This window comes from Mizuhopecten yessoensis, unplaced genomic scaffold (assembly GCF_002113885.1).
Source record: "Mizuhopecten yessoensis strain PY_sf001 unplaced genomic scaffold, ASM211388v2 scaffold3781, whole genome shotgun sequence".
Taxonomy (NCBI): Eukaryota; Metazoa; Mollusca; class Bivalvia; order Pectinida; family Pectinidae; genus Mizuhopecten; species Mizuhopecten yessoensis.
Window position 1 is genome coordinate 109,440 of NW_018405216.1, and position 13,649 is coordinate 123,088.

The 13,649-nt window shown below is 34.7% G+C and overlaps 1 protein-coding gene across 1 annotated transcript in view; it reads left to right on the top strand.

Annotated features, from left to right (window-relative positions):
* Nucleotides 1-3,733: 3,733 nt before the first annotated feature.
* LOC110448014 (proton-associated sugar transporter A-like) overlaps nt 3,734-13,649 on the top strand; it is a 42,461-nt gene continuing 32,545 nt past the window's right edge. Inside the window, exon 1 of the mRNA XM_021494039.1 lies at nt 3,734-3,787. The gene's annotated coding sequence lies outside the window, so the exon portion shown is untranslated. The remainder of the gene's footprint in view (nt 3,788-13,649) is intronic.

The following is a 13,649-nucleotide window of genomic DNA, read 5'->3' on the forward strand; positions in this document are numbered from 1 at the left end:
AGCATTGTTTCATCACTCTCAAAATATACATATGTCCATTTTCACCTTCATCGGACAATGTGAAAGATTAACTTTTTCAAAAGCTTCAGTTCTTTTGCCATGGTAACAGTTGATATGTCATATTATTGGTCGCCATGAGAGAACATGAGTAAAGAAATGATCACGTACGTAAGTACAAATTGTCAACTTTATATAGTGTCATAATGAAATTACATTAAAACTAACACTTAAATCTAATATAACTCAAAATAACCAGAGGATGTTAACTTTTTGAAACTGACTCTTTTATTTTGATAAATTATTGCGCAACGTTACTGTACATTGGGTTAAGAGATAATAGTTAAAATGGGCAAATGGAAATGATTGTTTAAACATAGTTAAAGTATTAGACGATACATATCTATACAAGCAATATCTACAACACTTATTTGTTTCAATGGTCAGCTAAATATTAAGATGAGAGAAAGTAGTACCTTCGACATAATTATAGAGACCTACGAAAGTTATCCTGTAAACGCAAAACAGGTGTTTGTAGTTGAACATCTAATTCCATTAGAATCTTTTGAAAACTATGCAAAATTGAATCAGCGATAAAGTGTAATACATGTACATGTCACATCAATAAACATGCAGATTATTGAACTTGACATGAATGTTACAACTTCTTTTTCATTTGTTTACCAATATCATAATAGTCTCTCTGGCTTCTATGCACATACATCTCCATATATATCCATATGTTCATATACAAGTTTCAATACTTCTCGGCGCAGTCGTTTGTACAATTCTCTGGCACATGAAGCATTGTTTGGCACATTCCAACAATTCTCCAGCATGATATCCAAACACAATTGGTAAACGTCTGGATCACACGGAATGCCCTTTTTGAAACGTGAATTCATCTTTACCTGCTTCCTCATACGGATTCCCTACAGGGTAAGCGTAATCCTGTGTGTCGTATGTTCAGGTGAAGTGTACATAAGAATCGGTCGTCCCTGAGCTAACTGGTCATTTCTACTCTTTCTTAACAGATGGAGATTCCAAAGCAATGCGAAATCATCCAATTCAGACTGAAAAAAGAAGACAAATTATTATTATTTGAAAAGACAAAAGAAAAAAAGAGTTCAAAGTAACACAGGACTATCTTGCCTCCATATAGTATGGCCCAGCCTTTTTGACGTTCGAATATATGTTATTTTGTAAAAGAATTTCTTTTCAGTCATAAGAGGATATTTAAATAAAACTGTACACACCTTGTTGGTTTAAATACGGTAATGCAGACCAAATAATCATTTTAGGATCAAGATGTATATATAAATCACCTGAGTGGTCTGTTCATAATGGGAGAAATTTCCTTTGTCCATATCTAGTAGTGTGGACGAATTGTTTTGCTGAACATTACTTTGTAGTCTATGATTGATTATGATCGCATATTTCATTTCAGATAGCTGTACACAACAAACATACCTGGATAATATCCATGAATGTTAACTGAAAAAAGCACTTTTTCTATTTGGTCCCCGTTAAAGAAACCGTTTCATTGAGTTCATGAAAGAAACCAATCCAGAATTCCGTCAACTGTCGTCTTAAAAAAACTCCACCAATTTTCTATTTTTTGATTTGCTGTACTTCGTCCATATATGAAGCAATTCCCATCAATATCCTGTCCCCGAAAAAATAACAATAATTGCCGAACGATGCTATTTTCTGTTCGTCTGTCGGCTCTGATGAACTTTGGACACCATCCATGGTCTTCTACTGCTATAGAGAAATAATCACCAACAACCTTTGGGTCACTCGAAGTAAAGTTCGCTTGAAGACATACTATATATCTTGAAAATCCGGCTACACAACCTTTTATTGCTATTCCAAAAGGCTTTAAGTTATCGTAAGAGTCAATAGTCATCTAAAATCTGAAGCAGAATCCTTACTTTATCTCTACTGACTGATAGTCGCGATAAGATACATCTTAAACGCATTAGGTGATAACCCTGCAGTTGCCCTGAATAGTCCAGTTGGTTTGCAAGAAAGGTGGCAACAGCTACAATGTCAGTAACATTCTTTTTCCGGAACATGTACGGTGACGATGCAGAACCCTTCGGAGCTGCCTTTCTGATAAAGCAAATCCATGACTTTGAAACATAGTCACTATTTCCTTTTGTCGGAGTCCCAGTGTATGGTACGCGCATATGATTCCTTAGACACTTCTTTTTATACTACTCTGAAAATAATACAATATTGGGATTGAGCAGGGTATTACTTGCCTGTCGGGGCTACATAAATATAATGTTTTCTGTGTTATAATTGCAAGCCATTGTTATAAACATCTATATATTTTGTGTACTAGACGCAAAGCGGAGTTGGAATTGGGGCCGAAAACGTGAAATATATTGATGGATGTTAAATCAGGCGGATTCATTTTCCTTTCCCCCATGCGCCCCTCTGTTAAAGCGAAACAACTCGTCACAAACAATTTCGTCCACAAAAAGTTGTCCGAAAAAAAACCAGTATAACACATAAAACAACAGATACCATAAATAAGTAACTTCAAGTTAAGCAAAAAGATTCACAAAGTAGGATATCTAAGCGGTTTTTATCGGGGGAGCCGAGCTCAGACTAGTAGAGGGCACCCATATCAGTTGCTAAAAAGGGGGGGGGGAGGGGAGGGGGGCTCATGTTTGGGACACAGATAGTAAGTTTGTTACTCCTAATAAGTACAAGTTTACAATAAATAAAATGATTCATATAGCGCACGTTATCTTAGGTGAATAAGTTTTATAGGAAAATAGAGGGTGGTAAAAGTAATTTCTGCAGGGTCTGTGAAGGGCACGCACATTAAGCTCGCGTTCTTCCAGTAAGAACGATTAGACAAAAAAGGACGGTAGATAAAACATTTACTAGAGCCTTTTTATTGTGGCATGCTGGTTTAAAGGTTAGCGCTAGATTGTGGTAACGTAATGCGGTATATTCACTATCCTAAATAAGTATCAACGAACAAAACATTCAGATTTTAACCAAATACATGTATTCTAGTCACTGTAAAACAAGAGCAAAGAAAATACCACGGTATCTGAATAAGTATAATAATTTTTACATTCATTATTTTGGTTACCCGAATTCATATGTGTTCACATAATAGTCATTGCTTTTCCAAGTTTTATTCAGAATCTGACATAATTTTTCCTACATCTCTTTATCTTTCTTGCTCAATTTGAAAAAACAAAAAGTGAACTAATAATAAGGTTCAAAATGCTTGTGATCTTCAGGTTTAGATCCATGTTACCGATTATAAAAAAACTTGTTTTAAACGATATATGTCTCAAAATTCTTTTAAATTGGCATGTTTAATTTTATATGACGGGGTAAAGAGGGATTTACTGTAAATCGAAACTAGCGCGTGCTACTAAAAGCGCCATGACAGTGGCGGCACTGTCGAATGCTCGCGCGCAGATAAGACTACAATTAACACAGATGAATGTTTAATGCTAACACATACAGCTGTCTCTTCTGAAGCCACAAAAGAGGGCTCGTCCGCCGATCGGTGATACAAAAACGTCTTGATTGAAAATCTGTTGCTGGATAACTAATTGTGGCAGCATCGAAACTGCTGCTGCCAGCGTGATCGATTGGAAATGGCGCGAAACTGCACGCGCTGAGATAATACATTCTGAACCCCTCTATTATTCTGAACTCCTCTATTGACATTTAGTTCATTGGTCATTCTGCTCATCGACCGAGCTCAGGGATACATTGAAATTTCCTCTCGCAGACAGTAACATTCTCTAAGGTAAGTTTACATTAGAAGCGATTTAATGATGGGCATAGCATACATGTACAATAACCTAAAATTGAACTTAAATAATTTTGTTCATACATATTGATTCTGTTTTTCCCCATTGTAAACCATACATCTTAGAATTTGGACCATTATTATGGTATTGTTTCGTAAACATTATGATTATTTTCGGTCGATAGACAATTGCATGACTGCATGATTGTACAGGTAATCTTTGTTTACACACACGTCGTACGACAGGTTAAACAATTTTCTTTGTAGTATCTAAAAGGAAAAATATTTTGTCAATATTTTGACAAAGTAACACCAGGGGTTATTTGCGCCGGTTTGTGTACCTTATTTTACTTAAGTGTCGAACGTAATACTGGTGCCAGTCAACCTAATCATAACCGATTGAATATAGAGGATACCTGATGTAGTATCTACTTACTTTACGGTAACGTCCGCCGTTCGTGTCAGTGATTTTGATATGCATTATTAAATACGTGTGGTATTTCTTCACAAATTGTCAGAGGATATGTCGGCACGTAGATATCTAAAATTATTGTTATAATTCAGAGAATAGCATAATAAATAATAAATAAATTCTGATGCATTTTGGAATTTGTGAATTCATATTTTGAATTATTAGACAAAAAGGAGTGAAATGAAAGATAGATTTATATAGCAAATCAGACAGGACTTTAATAAGTTGGTTACGTCACACCAAAAGCTGCCGCACCATCTTTATTCCCAGACTCAATTTTTGTTCTCGAGCCAAATTTCTTTCTCCAGAACTGTACTTCTAGTTTCATAAACCTTAGGAGAACGTTATCGGTTTAGTCAGTTATGAATTTTGTATTAGTTTGACCTTTAACACCACTGATAATCGAGTCTTAAATGGATAAAATGGCAATGAGGTGTGGTGAAATGCTTACTTTGTTTGAAATTTAAAATTTACAATCAATATTTTCAAAGTTATGTATGTGTTTCAGTTTTTGGTATTTAAAATAGTGTTTACGTACATATATCAATATAGTTACATGTCAATCTGTTGGTGAACTACACAGTCTCGAGACAGGCCGTAGCTTTGTAGCTGCAAGTACGTTTTATATGGTTTATATGAAATACCACTATAACATATATTACTTTCTGATAAGCTAATCATTGTAAGATAGTAATGTTGTTAATGGTTTCAGGGGCACCGTTTCCCTCTTTGCTGTATTCTTCATACGTTTCGGAACGCTTTAACGTGACGCCACATCCATTGGTACAATTCTGACAGGTTTTCATTGATATTAAAAATTACAGATATTTTCTCTGAAAAATTCTTGATTCTTGATAAAGCCTACCCATAGCGGTCTATTTTAAAGAAGCATTCAGTCTTTAGTTATTTGTGTATATAATGCTCATTCGGAGTGAGATTTCATTTGTTTTCAACCATGATAAGTACAAAACATTATACACGAGATCACAGGCTATGAAACGTGGTATTATTTTCTATAGTTGTTGTGTATATTGCAACAAAATACATCTATTTTATAAATGAAATTCTGCACAACAATTGTCATGAAATCGCTTATCTTTCATCCGGTTATTAGGACCAGTAATCAACATTAAGGAAGGTAAAATGTCTATAATTACCCCCCTCAAAAATCCTTCAAAATAACCTCGAAAAACCTCTTTTGTTATGGATTTTCGGCATGTTCATTTTTAAGACATCGTGCAGTCTTCAAATGTCTCGGAAAACAAAACAATGTGGTGAAAATGCTGGTAAATATCTTTAGTATTATGCTATCAGAGGAATATAAATAAACTTTATGCACCATTTTTTTTTTTAATTTTTCCAGTGATCATACAGAAGGTTAAGTTCAAGCAACAGCAATTATAGTAAAAATTCTTGATGTTCACAAAGTGTTTAGTTTATGAAAATAACACTTGAGCAACGTAGCATTACTACATGTATTATTTTCATTTATATCAGTTGGACATAACATGAATTTATCAGCAGGAAATGTTGCTATAAACCAATAATAAATTGTATTACGTGTAATTGATTTCCACTCGGAAACACGTCGGGGCGTTCTGTTTTTACTGTAAGAGTTTTACTGGTAACATTTTTGTTTGTAATAGAGTCCTTTTTAACATATTATAAGAAGTTACTCTGCTGTATCACATATGTCTGTACGAAGTTGTGTTGCATATCACCATGAATGATTGAACAATGATGTTAAACCTAACACATTGTTACCAAAGTGTATGTTAAACCTAACACATTGTTACCAAGGTGTATGTTAAACCTAACATATTGTTACCAATGTGTATGTTAAAACTAACACATTGTTACCAAGGTGTACGTTAAACCTAACACATTGTTACCAAGGTGTATTTTAAACCTAACACATTGTTACCAATGTGTATGTTCAACCTAACACATTGTTACCAAGGGGTATGTTAAACCTAACACATTGTTACCAAGGTGTATGTTAAACCTAACACATTGTTACCAAGGTGTATTTTAAACCTAACACATTGTTACCAAGGTGTGTGGATTTTACAAGTAACTCATCAGCAAATAAGACTGTTGAATCGAAGCTGCGTTGATTGCAATAATTATAAATAAAGCCACAATTATGTTTTTCTTCTTGCGCTCAGGTACCCCAGTCATGAATAGTTAGTTAGAGTGTAAAAGTGATCAGTTCAGATGACTGAGACATCAGACAACAATATTACGTAGATTTGATAATTTGAAAATTGTGTTGGGTTTTTCTTTTTATGTAGATATGACAACAATTAAATGCCCCTGTAGTAGAGAAAGAAGATCCTGAGCGCCCTTCCTATTAATCAGGGTTTGGTTTTGCGATTTATTAATCTCGTGAAACGTGATTTATCTCTGAGAAATATAAAGGCAATAACTGTATAATATTCTATGGCATAAACATCATTTTTTATATACTTTCCAGTTTATGATACAACATTGATATGTACTGCTTGAGAAGTATCCTACTGCCATTTGGTAAAATCATACTGTATTAATAAAAGAGTAAGGCACATTTACATATTTAAATCTAAATGAAAACTGAGAGAATTACTTGTGCCGAAGTCAAGCAGGTCATGTAATTTTAGTGAAAATGCGTCTTTTTTATGAAACATATTTTTTGTAAGTTTTGATTTAAATATCACAAGACGCTGATTATTTAGTGTTTCTAATATTTGCTTGACGGCTTCGTCTCTACAGAATGTGGTGTTTGAATTGACAGGGCTGTTTCTTGTTTTGATATATTTTGAACTGTGAATTTGATTTCGAGTGAAGTGTGTCGCCCGACAGGCCTGGTATTGTTTCTGTAGAAAACACATCTCACTGCCAAATAAAATGATTGTTCCTACATTTTGTAAAACAGTTGGTTTGCAATGCATCATGACTCGAAAGAAACTACCCGTACGATTCAATATAGTAATCATTGTTGCATATGACGTCCATATACGTATTGTAAATATAGAATTTGAAATGTATTTTTCGTCGTTTGTGATGTTATGCAACACAGTTCCGACCATAAACCTAATGTGCCCTAAGGAGCATCAGGTGATATGTTTGAATGGAACTACATTGTATACGGTTAAAAAGGATAAAACGGTGCATTTCAATTATTAAATACACAATCTATATAATTCAGATAGATAAATAATCATACTAATATTCATCTACATTATTTTTGTAATTCAACAAGTCACACTCATAAGGTGCATAGCATACACGTGTGTTTATAAAACACGTACATCGATTTTAATTTATATGACGTATACACGTGTGTGTATAAAACACGTACATCGATTATAATTTATATGACGTATACACGTGTGTGTATAAGGAATGCGTATCGATTACCGACGTTGTATAGTAGTTTACATATCTAACATCTTGTGCTCGTTTTCCTGTTTCCCGACCAAAGCATAAATGATTCTCAGAATTACTCTCATACTAGCTAGATATGAATAATAGATCGAGGCGGTTGGTCGAGGTCTTGTTAGCCTAACATTGGCATTTTAATTGAGGTTCTACATATGCATAATCGTACAGTTGTGGGACCGCACAACGCACCAAAAATAGCGTGCGCACACCGTGCATACATCGTTCACACACCGTCCGCACATCGTCCACACATGGTGCGCACAACTGTGCGATTTAGCAATCGTTCGCCCCGTTGTGCGCTTCTCTCCGCACAACTGTGCGATTTGGTATCATTTGTAGATCAAAATTACGGAATGACAAAAATACGGAAGGCTTGTATGCGATAATGTACACTGTGTATATATCTGTAATTTCTCATCACAATAATCAAGATTATACAATTTCACAATGCGTGTTACACAGTATTACAGCGACCGTTAGGCTGTCAAGAATGGGTTTGGCTCCAAGGTAACAGAACAGGTAAATAACAATTTTATGAGTGTCCGGAGTTTTACCTGACCAGTGCCTGACACACAGAGCTGATATGCGATACCGTTTGACCGTAATGAATAGTATTTGTTATTTGCATTCGTTTGCCTATAGCTCCCCTTCACCTGGATTTTCACACCCCCGGCCTTACCCGACGAGTTACGTAAGTGCCCCAGGCGGGGAGAAAACTACGGTCCAGGTACATGTACAAAGTGGTTATGTTTACCTGTATACGGGATTGTGTTGTAATTTTACATGTGACGATTAAGTTTGTTTAAAAACACAGAAAACACAATTTCTAAATATAAGAATGTATAGACAGAAAGATAATTATATAAGTTTATAGATGTTGCTAGAATATAGAAACATACGTAAACATCAAGTTTATATGTTTAAACACAAAACCGTATAAATTGTTAAGGCATTCCTCAATTTACACCAACCACGATTGTTATCGCACAGCGTCCGTCCATCGTGCGCACAGATGTGCGCAAGCAATGATCGTCCAGCTTTTTATCGTTCGCCCATCGTGCACACACCGTTCACACACCGTGCACACATCGTGCGCACACCGCACATCGTGTAACGTTGTGCGATCCCACAACTGTACAATTGGTCGGTGAGACTATCGTGTGTGTGCTCCATTTAAGACAAATTAAGACAATAAGCATGAAAATAATGTTCTGTAACGATATTTTCAGAACAAAACCATCTTTGATTTTTGTATGGAATGAATAGAATCACTTGCGACAAGTGTGGTATTATATAGGTCAGTGAAGTAAAAGCAAAGAAGAGAAGCATTTTTTTATGTAGAAAAAACAATATCAAAATAAATAAATCTATACGTATAATCTAGTGGTGTTAATGAACAGCTGATGGTAACAAACATGAAACACTTACCAAAGGGATTCACATTGAATAGGTTAGCATGACAAGATTCATACCAAATAAAGCTGATGAAACGTTGTACACAACTCTTGATGTTTTTGTTACTTCCTGGTTAACCTGTTTCTGGCTGGTTAACAACATAACATAAGCTATATAGTATCATTTGTACGACAAACAAATGAGAAAATTAACATTGATGTTAGTAGTACACAGCACAAATATCTTTGCTAAAACAATGCATTTTAACGTTTTGGTGTTGCAGATATTACACCATGTCCATTTTATCTCTTTATGGCTAATCCGTGGTACTACACGTTAAAATAATCTAAACAAGCATATCTGAAGTTTCCCCAAAAACACATTCAACACTTTATAATGTTGCAATGCTACAATTTCAGATACACCAGACAATTTATTAGTATTTTATAAGTTCCATCTACGAGGTTGTGGCTAACCTTGAGGACTAATAGTCCATCAGCAGCGTCAACATCCTGTAATGCTAAATAAACACGACAAACATGCAGAAGGAAGCACCAATTAAACACTTCAGTATGCAAATGTAGGAAGCCTATCACTAGATCCTCGGAGAAGGGAGTGCCTATTTAAAAACTAAGATTGCAAACGCAGAGCGCCGAACAAGAAAACAATTTGACAGTATGATGTATTTATTTCGTCCGATTAGGACTATCTGTGGTACTAAAGGTCAATTTAAGAATTAATTTAGAACTTATTCAGAGTCAAAAGCATCTTGCTCTTGATTTTTTTTCATTAAAATGTCTCATTATAGCATCAGTCTAAAAATATTTAGCATGCAAATGCAGGGAGACAAACAAATAAACAAGTTCACAGCACCGCGTATCAAATCCGTCCATTTAGGAATGATCTGTGGTACTAAAGATCAATTAAAATTAACATAGAACGTATTCCGAGTCGATTAAATCTTGCCCTTGAGTTTTTTTCAATAAAATGTATCATTATAGCATAAGTCTAAAAATATTATCTTTAGACATAGGTAAAGTATTGCAGCTGTTGTATAAAGTTCATAAAAATATGATATATGAATACATAATTATTATTGTCATTAGTTACCATTTTTTTCCACAGTTCAAATCGATTTTACCATACATACCCAATAGCAATTACCAATGGCAAGGTACCTAGCCCGCAAGGTAACATGGTATTATACGATAAAAACAACGACATATTACCTATAAAGAACCTCAAGATCATAAGAACAGGCTGAACAATGACATACTAAATAATCCGATTTACGCGTAAGTGTCAAAGTTATAATAATATTAGACTAGTGAGCAATATTTAAGAATGTAACATACGAACATGGTCATTTTGCCAATTTTTCTTAAATAGTCATTGTGATTTTTGTTGTTGTTACACGATTATATGTACATGCAGGAAAAACGAAAGTTTTCACACCGGCCTATCATGTTCATACTCAATTCTGAACTTTATGAGCTTGTCAGTAAATTTGAAAATTTAAAATTGGTTATGTTAAATATGCAATGTTCATTTAGTCATGCATATGTTTGATAGTATTTAATCCATCATGTGAATGCACTTTAAGATAGCAAAAGGGACACGTTCTATTCTAATGTTCTGTTTATTAACTACTTTTTCATAGATTATTCAAAAAGCATTCATAAGTACATTTTACATGTGAAAATGTTTTTGAGTCTAATTTATGTTATAATTTGACATAAAACTAATTTAACGGAAAAGGACACAAGAATATGCAAGAACGGATAATTGTATATATGTCTCATAAGAAATAACAACAATTTGGTCTAGTAAGTTCGATGCATGTTGCCAAAAAGTATACCATGTATGATAATTTAAGGAGGCGACTAATGCCTGTCCATGAAGAGTCTTTGTTATCGACGTATTACGTTTCATTTCTTGCAAAACATTAGATCACTTCTGTTTATTTTCTTTGTTCATTATACTCCTTCTTTGATGGTGTCCCCCTAGGAACTCGTTCTCATATGACTTTTTGCTGTTGTGGTAACGTTTAACCCAAAACAAATAAAGTATATAATTTCATCTAATTCATGAATATTTACCCATTTATTAACGATTCAGACAATTCATCCGCTAAGTCCGTTTTATTATGTTAGTCTTATACAGTTTCAGTAGCCAAACCTAGCGTCAACGGATGAAAGCTGAGTTCAGCGACATCCACAATTACATGACGTTATAGATGATAATTACTACCAGAAACGTGCAAAGTCTGTACGTTAGATGCCACAGACTATATCAGTTATTTTCGTTTTCTGTGAGATTCACATTATACTGAATTTATTAATTTCATATATAATGTATAAATGTACCATAAAAAATTACATTTTTTTTTTACCAATTCTAATACTCAATAAATTAGATGTTATTTTTAATAAGATTAGGTTTTTACCATATATTTGCCAATAAACAAGTTATTTCGAGGGATTTCGATGCTCATTTCAATTGTCACAAAAGGACAAACCTAACCCCGCATGGTTCAACATCTCTAGCTCGCTCCGGTTATTTTGATATGTCGCTGCTGCCACACACAAACTACGTTTAATAGTATATTTATATCTCTTGACTTTCACATTTAAAGAGGGTATTTCATAAATTTTATTCCAATTTTGTTGTAATACAATATAACAGTTACACGATTTCCTGTTTATGTGTAAAGGTTTATGCGTTAAAGAGCGGATCGTTCCGAAAATTAATTTGACTAATTTTGTTGTCCTGCACAACCAGCCGTTTGTATTTCAGCTTTCATCTATACATACATGTACAATTGTATAATACCACTGTCATGTAAGAAATCTCGAAGAGTAATCGCATTTCAAATTTATTCAACGGCTAACATACATTAGGCACCGCACACCTGGTATAGCCGCCTTGTCATCACAGCATATAAAGGAATTATGTTTGATCTGTATGAGGACAGATCTTGACTAATGTATGATCGTTTAGACATTGAGTGTCTGTCGTATCCATCAGTGTACGTTCCGGTTTTTGTGTAAATCTATCATTGTCTACTGGCTCAGATGGACGGTTCGTGTCCGTGTGTCTGTGGGCTGTGTTACTGGCCTTTATGGACGATAACATACGTCTACTCTAGTCTGTCTGAGGCTTGTTGAAGTACCCTTTCCGCCGTCTACCGTCCTTGTGTCACGTGAACATTTCTTGACCCTAAGACCTAGATGTTTGATCAAAATCGACACATTTGGTCTTTTTGATGTATTTTGGAAACGCATATGCAACTCCTTGTATTTTTCCCAGATTTTCCTCAACATATATATAAAGTCTTAATTTAGAAGTGTCATGCTAAATACAAAAATATTATATTTAAAGCCCTGTAAAGGGCTGTCGTTCATCCGTTGACAAAGTGAGGTCAAAAGGTGATCTATGGACCAGTTCATTAAGAATATCACGATTGCCTTATTTTTACGTCACAATTGAATGACGTAATTAACTTCAATTTAATCTTTTTGACACAAAATTCGAACAGAAGTTGAAAAAAATACCAAAGTGTCAACAAAACAATAACTAAAACTTACAATGGACAAAACCAAGGCAAAATACGAGCAGAGGAATGGGTTACAATGTACATGGGCACACTGGCAAAGACACAGGAGGTAGCCCATGCGTGCTGGAAGGATAAGCGTTTTGTGCATTATCGATGACACCCGCCATGTATATCAACGACAAACCAAAGTAATGTCATGTCCTCATATCGAGACTTTGTAGGTGATGCTTTGTAAAAAAAAAACATATGACATACTGATTTGCATAATACAAAAGTACCTTCATAAAACAAAAAGAAATGGAAAATTTCCCAATGAAAATTGTTGTTGTAAAATTGTCCGTCAGCAGTCGACATCTATCACAGAAGTCAATATATTTGGAAAAACCTCTTGAATATAAAATCAACTGCAACATGGAACCAACGAGAGTAGGAGAGCAGGAATCTTAATATAAGGGAAAGGAAAGTTCACGATCGGAAAGTCAAAATAGTTGCCGCTGATGGTACAGCTTACTACTAAGCCGACCCTATCAGTTATGTAGGTAGAGATCGCGGAACATAGTAAAAGTAGACGAGTTTGTAGTGTCCTTGATTTGAGGTGAACAAATGTTGTTGTTTTTTATTGAAAAAATATGTTTAAAAAAGAATCTTCAAGACTAATCAAAGTTTCTTTTGAGTTTTTCAAAATGCACATACCATTTATTCCACTTCTTAACTATACAGTCTCACAATATGAATGTACACTTGATTTATTGTTATTAAGAATGTAAGTGTGAAGTTTGTAAATTGGCTTGATTGAATTGGTCAAATTCTTTCTCTGTATATACAACTTCTTACCACTCATGCAAATAGTTGAGTGTGGGCATAACATTCTTACGTATCTTATTATTTTTAGGGTGATGGGCCTGGTAGGCATTGCCCACTCTATGAGAATCAGCATGTTTTCGTTCTGGCCATATTGAGGTGTAGTCTTCCAGAGAAATTCACATTCCAGTTGATATAGGTGGAGTCATCGA